The sequence below is a fragment of the Phyllobates terribilis genome, unplaced genomic scaffold (assembly GCF_046119375.1).
Source record: "Phyllobates terribilis strain yellow unplaced genomic scaffold, ASM4611937v1 Scaffold_5__5_contigs__length_657084704, whole genome shotgun sequence".
NCBI lineage: Eukaryota > Metazoa > Chordata > Amphibia > Anura > Dendrobatidae > Phyllobates > Phyllobates terribilis.
The window spans coordinates 514753373-514765842 of NW_027362765.1; the positions used below are offsets into that span (position 1 = coordinate 514753373).

Consider the following 12470-nt stretch of genomic DNA (forward strand, 5'->3'; position numbering starts at 1 on the left):
GCAAAAAACACCAGCATAAGCCACAAGGAAAAATAATAAAGTGACTCCAATAAATCACAAATGATGAATTGGGCTCACAGTGTTTTGTAATGGATTTAATGAATCTCCAGACTCTGCTATAATTCTTTGTCAAAGGGGAAACCTCCATCAACTCAGAATTAGCCCAAGTTACTGCAAATGGCCAAAATAGACCCAGGAGCTCATGCAGGCACAATGTCTAACCAATAAATGTCAGAGTAAGGCCCAGAAACCAGCACATTCCGGCATGAGAACGGCCGGTCTTGGTGAATCGCGGCTAAATCTTTACTGGAAGGTTTCCCATGTAAGAGGAATGTGCTGGCTGCAGTGAGGAGGTCATGTGACTGCAGGTGATTGGCAGTTACTGGTCACTCCTGGCATCTGTAATGTTATCATTTGTATCTCAGGTGACAGTTGGGAGAGAGCGACGCAGCGACTTGTCTACAAGGAGCATCTGGAGAGTTCTTAGCCTTAGAAGCGCAGTGTTTTGTCATTTTCCCCATTTCTACCCATTTGTACCCTCCCCCATTGCCCCTTTATTCATTTTTCCTGGATTTACTGGATTACATCATCCGTTACTGGTCATCGTGTGGCAAGTATCATTCTCTGTGCCCCATATACAGTTCCCAGAGCACAATACATTCACATTACACAGTGTATACACAGAGATAGGAACAGAACTGCTCACATTATATGATTAGGAAGGAGCTGTATGACACATTTATAGTTTTACAGTCTTACAAGAAACCTCTGCAAAAAAAAGAAATCTTCAGATAAATGCTGTTTTATACAACGTGGGGCATCTAATTGGATGTGGGGAAAATGAAGTTGTATTCTCCCTGCAGCCGCTTGTTTCCTGTTCTTGGGCAGCACCGGGCAGTGAGCAGTCAGCGGTCACTACACTGTGAGCGAGCTGTAATCTCCCCCTTCTTTCTCATTGACATCCTGCTCTATGGATGTCGGAGCGGTGGATGTGATTACAGAGCACTCAGTGGGTAGAGATCCCTGACTGTTCACTGCCTGAGCCACAATGACTGGAAGAGAGCGGCACTATGCATTTATGTGTTTATGCCAAAAGGAGCATCTGACTGGTATATAGCAAATCTATTAAAGTAATAAAATCTTCCTGCCCTCCCCCCTCTCTAACTATTTTCTTTATCCATTCCTTTTTTTTGCTTTCTTTCTTCACTTCTTCCTGTTTATTGGGGGTGGGTGGGAAAAGGGATATGTACCATGTTGGTAATGCAGCTGATGTGATTAATCTGGAGTTTACAAAGGCATTTGATATTGTACCACATAACAGCCTTAGGTCACGGCCCCACTATCAGTATTTGGTCAGTATTTTTTCTCAGGAGTGGGAGCGAAAACCACGTGAGGAACAATCAGAGAAAATGTATAATAGAAACAAGTCACCAATTCTGCATTTATCACCCACTCCTGAGAAAAAATACTGACAGAATATTGTTAGTGGGGCTGTGGCCTTATACTGAAGCTACAGAAACAAGGACTTGGGGGAACTAGATGCAGATGGGTAAGGAATTGGCAAAATGAAAGGAAACAAAGAGTGGTCATAAATGATACGTTCTCTAAATGGGACATAGTCAGCAGTGGGGACCGCAGGGATCTGTCCAAGGACCGACTCTTTTTAACCTCTTTATTAATGACCTTGTGGATGGGATTGGAAGTAAAGTGTTAGTTTTTGCTGATGACACCAAACTCTGTAGAATATTAAAATGTGATCTTGACATTACCATATTGCAGAACGATCTGGATAAGATGACTGAATGGGCAAACACTTGGCAGATGAGGTTTAATGTAGATAAATGTAGACTAATGCACCGAGGACAGAGTAATCCTATTGCTGCATATACATTAAATGGGAATATACTTGGGACTACAGAACAGGAGAAGGATTTGGGTATTCTGGTTACAATTAAGCTGAGCAGCAGTACTCAATGTCAAGCAGCAGCCGCAAAAGCAAACAAGATTTTATGGTGTATAAAAAGAGAGATAAAATCCCGTCATCCCAATGTATTGTTATCCCTTTATAAATCACTGGTGAAGCCACATCTAGTATATGGGATCCAGATTTGGGCTCCACATTTTAAAAAGGATATTCAGAAGTTAGAGTCAGTTAAAAGGCGGGCACCTAGATTATTACAGGGGATGGAAGACCCCTCATGTGATGAGAGGTTGGAAAAGTTGTGCTTGTTTAGCTTAGAAAAAACGACACCTCAGAGGGGATCTCATTTACATGTATAAATATGTGTGTGGTCAGTACAAAGGACCAGAACATGACTTATTCCTTCCAAAGACCATACTAAGGACCAGGCGGCACTCATTACAGGTGGAAGAAAGGCGATTCCCGCAGCAAAATAGGAAAGGGTTTTTTACAGTAAGAGCAGTCAGACTGTGCATGATTTCCTCGATACACATAACATTGTGGGTTATAGTTAAATTAGCGACAAAAAGTACAATTTTGGGAGGAAGGTTGAACTTGATGGATCTACGTCTTTATTCAGCCTACGTTACTATGTATAGGTGTTGTAATGTTTCTACAAAGCTCTTTGATAACCAATAAAATTACTATTAATAAATTGAAAAAAATATATATCTTCATTGTATACTATTTTTTGCAAAGAATTTCTATGGTAACAGATGCCAGTGTGCATTATCCGTCATAGGTATTTGTTTAGCTTATATGTCCCATTAAATACATACATACATTAAATGGATGCCTAAATGTGATGCAAAAATAGCCTAAGACTGGTCATAGAAGGAAAGGGTACAAGGGAGCAGGAAAACTATATGTATATACACAAAAAGCTTTGTAATGTGTATAAATGAAATTACATGTAAAATGATAAATGTGTGTGTACATACAGTACAGACCAAAAGTTTGGACACACCTTCTCATTTAAAGATTTTTCTGTATTTTCATGACTTATGAAAATTGTACATTCACACTGAAGGCATCAAAACTATGAATTAACACATGTGGAATTATGTACTTAACAAAAAAGTGTGAAACAACTGAAAATATGTCTTATATTCTAGGTTCTTCAAAGTAGCCACCTTTTGCTTTGATGACTGCTTTGCACAATCTTGGCATTCTCTTGATGAGCTTCAAGAGGTAGTCACCGGAAATGGTCTTCCAACAATCTTGAAGGAGTTCCCAGAGATGCTTAGCACTTGTTGGCCCTTTTGCCTTCACTCTGCGGTCCAGCTCACCCCAAACCATCTCGATTGGGTTCAGGTCTGGTGACTAGAGGCCATGTCATCTGGCGTAGCACCCCATCACTCTCCTTCTTGGTCAAATAGCCCTTATACAGCCTGGAGTTGTGTTTGGGGTCATTGTCCTGTTGAAAAATAAATGATGGTCCAACTAATCGCAAACCGGATGGATAGCATGTCGCTGCAAGATGCCGCAGTAGCCATGCTGGTTAAGTATGTAACACATACAAGCAAAACAAATGACCAACTCTAAATGCATTATACCCTGATGAACCCTGGAGAGTACCAGGGAGAAACGCGTTGGGACGAGATATGAGGGATCACCAATGATAAGTGTTGCTCCCTATCTACTTATATGATATCAGACTGTTTTTGCATTTGGGACATGATATGAGGAACTATGATAAGTGTTAAGTCCCTTTATTTTCTGAGATAGGATAATAGGAATCACCAATGATATGTGTTATTTCTTTGATATCTATGAGATGTGACATAATGCATTACCAATGATGAATGCTATTCCTTACTAAATGATATTGAGATTGCTTTAATGCATTTAGAATTGGTCATTTGTTTTGCTTGTATGTGTGTCACAGTCTCTATCACATTCTGGCTCTGACAACTCAGAAAGACATAGAGCAGTGATGCACATGTGATACCGGTCTGTGGGCATTACTTCTGGGGATTATTCTGATATATAACAGAACCAGCTTTATTAGCTGTGGTTATTTAGTATATGCTGGTATATGTATGAATGTAATAAGCCAGCTATCTTGAGACAAATCTTACCTTCTAAAAATTCCCAGGGCTATTATTACTGTCGCAACATACAGGCTTGGGTCTCCTTAAATGCATATCTATGATGAATTGTCGGCTTCTCAATCTGTACGTTCACTTTTTTCTATCTTTTATTCACGATTGTGGTTTTAAAAATATAAAGATAGATATTTACTAGGGATATTAGGGACACAGACGTTGAGCGAGGGCGCCACGGAGCAAAAATTAGGGTGCCAACCTCCGCTGTCAGGAAGGGAGAGAATTTAGGGACAAAATAGGGACAGATAGAGCGGGTAATCCTTCCTGACTGATGTGTGACTTATCCCTGTTCCCTGGCATTTCGTTTTGTTTTGGTGTTTGTTGTTGTGGTGACTATTGAGTCCTTTTTAGTATATTTAAATAAAAGTTATATTTTAGGGGTCTAATCTCCTGTTGGTTGTCTAGTTTTGTAATTGGGCCCCGCTTATACATTCCTTGTTCAGGTGTTTAATCTGGTTCAGTGTGCCATCAATTTTGAATAAATCCCCAACAGTGTCACCAGCAAAGCACCCCCACACCATCACACCTCCTCCTCCATGCTTCATGGTGGGAACCAGGCACGTAGAGTCCATCCGTTCACCTTTTCTGCGTCGCACAAAGACACGGTGGTTGGAATCAAAGATCTCAAATTTGGACTCATCAGACCAAAGCACAGATTTCCACTGGTCTGATGTCCATTCCTTGTGTTCTTTAGCCCAAACAAGTCTCTTCTGCTTGTTGCCTGTCCTTAGCAGTGGTTTCCTAGCAGCTATTTTACCATGAAGGCCTGCTGCACAAAGTCTCCTCATAACAGTTGTTGATGAGATGTGTCTGCTGCTAGAACTCTGTGTGGCATTGACCTGATCTCTAATCTGAGCTGCTGTTAACCTGCGATTTCTGAGGCTGGTGACTCGGATAAACTTATCCTCGAAGCAGAGGTGACTCTTGGTCTTCCTTTCCTGGGGCGGTCCTCATGTGAGCCAGTTTCTTTGTAGCGTGTGATGGTTTTTGCAACTGCACTTGGGGACACTTGCAAAGTTTTCCCAATTTTTCAGACTGACTGACCTTCATTTCTTAAAGTAATGATGGCCACTCGTTTTTCTTTACTTAGCTGCTTTTTTCTTGCCATAATACAAATTCTAACAGTCTATTCAGTAGGACTATCAGCTGTGTATCCACCAGACTTCTGCACAACACAATTGATGGTCCCAACCCCATTTATAAGGCAAGAAATCCCACTTATTAAACCTGACAAGGCACACCTGTGAAGTGAAAACCTTTTCCGGTGACTACCTCTTGAAGCTCATCAAGAGAATGCCAAGAGTGTGCAAAGCAGTCATCAAAGCAAAAGGTGGCTACTTTGAAGAGCCTAGAATATAAGACATATTTTCAGTTGTTTCACACTTTTTTGTTAAGTATATAATTCCACATATGTTAATTCATAGTTTTGATGCCTTCAGTGTGAATGTACAATTTTCATAGTCATGAAAATACAGAAAAATCTTTAAATGAGAAGGTGTGTCCAAACTTTTGGTCTGTACTGTATATGTCAGACATTAGCGCCAACAGATTAATCAGAAACAAAATTTATAGAGGGGACACAAAAAAAAAAAACAATCAAGTCAATATAGCGAGTCTTAAAAATAGGTCATGAAAGATTAACTTTATTGATCAAGTAGAAAGGTGTATTGGACATACAAAAAACAGAAAGATGGCATACATCACAAATATAAATAGTAAAATAGTGTATACGAACATGTAAAAGAGACTCACTGCTTAGTACAAAATCACTAATATAGTATATTGGCTGTAACCATTATCAGAAATATATATAAGCAAATATGTATAAAAATACATATATAATATTTACGATGCAATCAGAATATACAGGGGGGAATTGAGACTAAATAATGGTCAAGTATACAAGGCTGGGGTAAAAGGTAAATATATATCCCATGCATGGCAAGCTCAAATAGTCAGCGTACACTCAGGATGGATGGAAAAATATAAGTTTAGTACATACTTGGTTCATAGCAGGAGCTTCATTGCAATGCGCCCACCCGGACACTGGTTCTGGCGATGTCTTCGTCAGGAGGTGGCGTCATCACAGGAAGAGGGAGTATAACAATGCAGCTTTAGCCAATAGGAGAGGAAGGCGACGTGTAGTGACACATGCGTGATCTGGTGAAGTCTGGGAGCGTGCCGCGACCTGCGTCACTTCACAGATCATGACATCAACTAAGCTGCAACGCTGAAGGGCACAAAAAACACAGGATAAGGAGAACCGGCCGGGCACCAGATGTGCATGCATGCTGCAGGGCCGAGCTGCAAAAGTAGTCTAGCATTCATAGTTGAGAGAAATCAACAATGTGCATAGAGGGAGCGTAATACCCCAAAAAGGCCACAAGATGGTGCAAAGGAGCTTCATATTAATTGTATACAGCATAGTGACTAGACCACATTATGTGATATTATGACATAAGGATATTAATATTGCCATAAATAAGATACATATTAATGATAATATCTATAGTGACAAGTTCAGAAAAACAACATGAAATGGAAAATGATTGATGAATGAAATATAATGAAAATATAATGTAAATAATGCATTGAATATAATAAAAAGTGTCTAATTTATAAATGCGTGTGATGAAAGGTGAAGAGAGAAAAAAAAATGTGATTTTTATATATCCAAACAAGCAATGATGAGTGAATGTGAATAAGGGAACACATAGATCAATGTTTATACCCCTCAAAGCGGCATGATTGCATTACATTAGATAAGAGTAATATACGGATATGAGTCCACAATGTAAAATATGTACGGAAATAAGGGGGTGGGAAACAAGGGAAAGGGAAGGAGGGATGGATAGATGAGGGAAGAGGGAAAGGGAAGGAGGGATGGATAGATGAGGAAAGGGGGAAAGGGAAGGAGGGATGGATAGATCAGGAAAGGGGGAAAGGGAAGGAGGGATGGATATATTGGGAAAGGGAAGGAGGGATGGATAGATGAGGAAAGGGAAGGAGGGATGGATAGATGAGGAAAGGGAAGGAGGGATGGATAGATGAGGAAAGGGGGAAAGGCAAGGAGGGATGGATAGATTGGGAAAGGGGGAAAGGGAAGGAGGGATGGATAGATTGGGAAAGGGAAGGATGGATGGATAGATTGGGAAAGGGGGAAAGGGAAGGAGGGATGGATAGATGAGGAAAGGGAAGGAGGGATGGATAGATGAGGAAAGGGGGAAAGGCAAGGAGGGATGGATAGATTGGGAAAGGGGGAAAGGGAAGGAGGGATGGATAGATGAGGAAAGGGGGAAAGGCAACGAGAGATAGATAGATGAGGAAAGGGGGAAAGGCAACGAGGGATAGATAGATGAGGGAAGGGGGAAAGGGAAGGAGGGATGGATAGATGAGGGAAGAGGGGGAAGAAAAAACGAAGTATATATAAAACATATATATGAAAATAAGTGAGTATAGGGGTCTCACATAAATTGAAAACAGAATAAACGGTGCAAGGTGTAAAAACCAAGCACATAGTAAAGCAACATTGTGTAGATGCACAGTAATATATAGATAAAAAACTAAGGATGTTATAAAACTTGTACATCTACATAGGTGGTAAAAATGCGAATATCAGATGGTGCAGAGATATTTGATGCATGATGTTAAAATGTTTCAGTTCTGTGGAATCACAAAAGGCGTCAGTGCCAGTGGCGAACCAGCAAAGGCAGCAGACCACGCGGCTGCTATGGGGCCTGTGAGCCGGGGGTTCCGGTGCCAGCGCCGGAACTGTCCCCCGCCCGTCATCGCAATTTCATCCTGGAATCTGATACAGTTGAATGCACTGATGAAAGTTGGAGCGTCAGCTGACGCTTCCTCCTCCATCATTCTTCCTCGGCGTCTGACATCTCAGAGCAGCGGGCGTGCTGACGTCATTACATAGCGTCCACTACGCTGAGATGTGCAGTGGGGGAATGAGGAGGAGAGGTGAGTATTGTATTTTTTTTTTAAATCAATGGGTACGTTGTGGTGGCCATAATACTGTATAGAGGACTATGAGGAGTACATTATACTGTATGGAGGACTATGGGGAGCACATTATACTGTATGGAGGACTATGGGGAGCACATTATACTGTATGGAGGACTATGAGGTGCATTATACTGTATGGAGGACTATGGGGAGCGCATTATACTATATGGAGGACTATGGGGAGCGCATTATACTATATGGAGGACTATGGGGAGCGCATTATACTATATGGAGGACTATGGGGAGCGCATTATACTATATGGAGGACTATGGGGAGCGCATTATACTATATGGAGGACTATGGGGAGCGCATTATACTGCACAGAAAACTATGAGCAGTGCATTATACTTATACTGTATGGAGGACTATGAGGTGCAGTATATAATATGGAGGACTGTGGGGTCCATTATAGTATATAGAGAGCTATGTAGGGACTATTATAATTTTTGGAGGGCTATGTGGGGGCCATTATACTGTATGCAAGAAATTATACAGTGTGAAGGTTTGTGTGGGGTCCATCATACTGTGTGGAGCCCAATTAGAACTTCTGTTATGGGGCCCCATGACTTCTATGTGCGCCCCTGGTCAGTGTATTCAATGTTAGGACAGCAACACCAATATAAATAAAGCAAAAATTAACTACATGGCCCAAGTTAAAAATTGGTCCAGGCACCCACCACACACCCAACGCGCGTTTCACACAGGAAATGCTTCGTCCAGGGGTGATGGAATGCTGGAAGGGGTAAGTATTTAAATGAATTCTGGCCAATGAAGCCCTATTTCTGCTGATTAACGAGAAGTACTTTTTGCCACTGGCATTTTCTTCCGGTGGTTTGCTGCCTCGCGGCTAAGATGTTATACAGGTACCCATGACAACGGTGACATAAGGTCAGGGGTTGCGTGGCTTGTATGTCAGGTGGCGATAGCGCGGCTGAGTATGATTATTAATCAGCAGAACTGGGGCTTTATTGGCCAGGATTCATTTAAATACTTACCCCTTGCAGCATTCAATCACCCCTGGACTAAGCATTTCCTGTGCGAAACGCGCATCGGGTGTGTGGTGGGTGCCTGGACCTCAGAAGTACGCACCCTGGTAAATATGGTCTCTTCTTGTGTTCACGTTAGGTAGTTTTAGTATGGGTTTTTCTAGTGCAATATACACAGTTCCACAAGGACACTATTAATATTTATTTACCTGTATTAATTTATTGGTTGTGCTACTCTATCTATATCTGTTCTTTACATGTGGTGAACCATATATGTATTCAACGTTGTTTACTTTTACATGTAATGGTCTATCATATATTTGACGTTGTACATTACCGGTTGGAGCTTTGTGAAAAATATTTTTGTAACTCTCTCTACAGTATATAGGTCCAGGTGTCTCACCTATTTGTTATCTGCGGTGTGTCTTTTAGTTTTTACCTTGTGCATTTTTGTCCTTTATATGTTTCAATAAAGTTTTGCCAATTTTTAACTTGGGCCATGTAGTTAATTTTTGTATTATTTATATTGGAGTTGTTGATTCTAGACTGGGCCCAAATGATTTATTGGTGTTCAATGTTAGGACAGGAAATGCATCTGCCACAAGGTGAACATCCCAGACGAGGGTGAACTTTATCCAAAAAGATGATTGGATCATTATGATAGTGACTTTTCTACACAAGATCACGGAGGTTTTTACTCCCCCGAAAGGTGATACCAGGTTTATTAGATAAGTATATGGTTAGAGTAGAATCCGCCAAGAGGATGGGCCACCATGTTTCTACACGTTTCCTTTTCAAGGAGGAAGAAAATAAAAAGGTTATGGCTTTTGGAAGAAAGTGAGGAAAAAACATAATCACAAAAATGAAAATTTGCTCAGTTCTTTGGGGATTAAACAGGAAACCCACTGGACTGAATAAGGGCCATAACTGGTGTAAGATGCTGGGATCAGATGAGTAATAAACACGTCTTGTTCATGGCGTATCTCTGAATTCATGGCGCAGGGGAATATAGATTTGTACAGTCATCCTGCATATTGGACTTATGTGGTCGGGCATCAGATATTGTATTCTCTCTGTTATAGCTATTTAATCAGCACATTTCTAGGTTTATGTTATGGTCTCACTTTTTTCCTTTATACTGGTGGCTCTGGAATATGACATATTCTTACATGATTAAATATATTTCTAATCTCTACCCAGGAACCAGCGATCTATCGCCCCCCATATAGAGATGGAGCCGCAGGACGATGACGAGACCTCCATGATCAGCATTTCTTCCCTGCTGGACCGCTTCATGGAAGAGGTCAGTGCCAGGCTCTTTCATCTATTAGATTGGCTGTGTACTGTACTGTACTGTACATGTTTGATTTCATCCAGAAAAAAACATGATTTTCATCTCAATTTTCATCCCTATGGCATATGAAAATTTACATGACCAAATACAATTTCCTATGTTAAAGAATTGTTTGTATCCGTAAAAATCTTACGCTATCAGTATTGGATCCAATTTTTTTGCGCATTCATAGACTTATGAGTCTCACCTGGTATACAGAAGAAGCTAAGGCATGCTGAGATGTTTTTGCACGCAGATTCGATCCATGAAAAAAACCCTGATCCTATCAACTAATTGAATGACATTGGTCCTCATGCCATCCGTGTGATGTCAGTTTTTTATGGACAGCACTCAGACCGAAAATAAAGCTGTGTGAACTTGGCCTTATGTTCAGAGGCTCTGATGTTTTGTCAGAGCGCTCAGCTATTTTTGGAGTCAAAATGGCAGAGACTATATAGGTGTGAACAAACCCTTAACCTCAGTACAAAAAGCAGCAATTTTCCAGATCCCGCCAAGATTGATGAGGAATTTGGCACAGATATATGATAACGTATAATGTGCAGTGGGAGGGCAGATACATATAAAGGATGACCCGATTTGGCTTTAATAAAAATGTAACAGAAACTATGTGTTGATTTCTTTTAGATCTGTTGGTATTAAACAGATTAGTTACAAATAATATTTTTTTTTCTCTTTCCAACAGGTGAGAGGCGATGGATTAAGGATGACTGAATATTACGTAAGTGATATGAGCAAATCATATTATTAAAGTGTATTCCAACTTTACGGCAGAGATATAAGTACGAGGGAAAATGTATCATAGCGAGTGATTTACACACCGGCGTTGATCCAATGCTGGAGTAAGATGTATGAAGTTCATCTGTCAGCTGCCTATGCGTTAGAGCAGCGTTTCCCTGACTCCAGTCCTCAAGAACCAACAGATCATGTTTTCAGGATTTCCTTAGTATTGCCCAGGTGATGGAATTCTTCCCTGTCCAGATGATGCAATTATCACCTGGGCCATACTAAGGAAATTCTGAAAACATGACCTGTTGGTGGCTCTTGAGGACTGGGTTGGAGAACACTGTGTTAGGGCTCTGTCACACGTCCGTGTGTCCGGTACATGTGGTGACAGTTTCCACACGTACTGGAGACACTGACATACGCAGACCCATTCAAATGAATGGGTCTGCACACACGTCAGTGTGTTTCCACGGACCGTGTGTCTGTGTGATCCACGCGCTGACATGTCCGTTTTTGGACAACAGCACGGATCACATGGACCCATTCCAGTCAATGGATCCATGTAAACACGTACCGCACTCGGATGCCATCCATGTGACACGTACTGGCGCTTGGGAATCAGCGGTACAATTAGCGCTGTTCCCAAGCACCGGGTGCTGAACGCTGCCCTCATCATTGTTCCCTGCTGGCACTGTGATCAGCACCAGCAGGGTTTAATGATGAGAGTGGTAGTGTACGCTCCTGGTGTCTCCACCTGTAAAAATAAGAATAAAAGAAAAAATCCATATGCTCACCTGTCCTAAGTGTCCCCGGCTGTAATCCATGCGACCGATCAGCAGAGGAGCCGAGGAGAATAATATCATAGTGCAGATTTGAGAGCGCCCCTACATTTTCCCAATACAATTTCTAATTTTCCTCTTTTCCTCTATAAGGATCAGGATGATTATGAAGATGATGACGGGGTAAGAGCCTCATTGGCACCATAGTGTATATAAGTGCTCCCTTACCTATGGCCCTGAAGGCATCTCTAAATGATCACTCCTAGTGTGCAACAGTATGTGTAATTAATAAAATGACTGAAATTAAAGGGGTTGTTCAGTACAGGTGTAATTTTTGGCAGAATGCACAATCCAAACAGTATGTAATGCTCTGCTGACCTGATCACTCATATAGCAAATCTCATACTTTTGGTCACTTTACAACTGCTAGAACTGGCACGTGTAGCCAAATCTTAAAAGTGTCTTAGGATAAAATACGCTATAAAAATTCCACCAACGCTACACAGCCCCTTAACAGTATTAAAGAATAAATACAAACAAACTAA

At 41.1% G+C, this 12470-nt stretch overlaps 1 long non-coding RNA gene across 1 annotated transcript in view; it reads right to left on the reverse strand.

Annotated features, from left to right (window-relative positions):
- Window positions 1–5722: 5722 nt before the first annotated feature.
- LOC141271306 (uncharacterized) overlaps window positions 5723–12470 on the reverse strand; it is a 73835-nt gene continuing 67087 nt past the window's right edge. Inside the window, exon 5 of the long non-coding RNA XR_012321888.1 lies at window positions 5723–6298. This is a non-coding gene — a long non-coding RNA (uncharacterized lncRNA). The remainder of the gene's footprint in view (window positions 6299–12470) is intronic.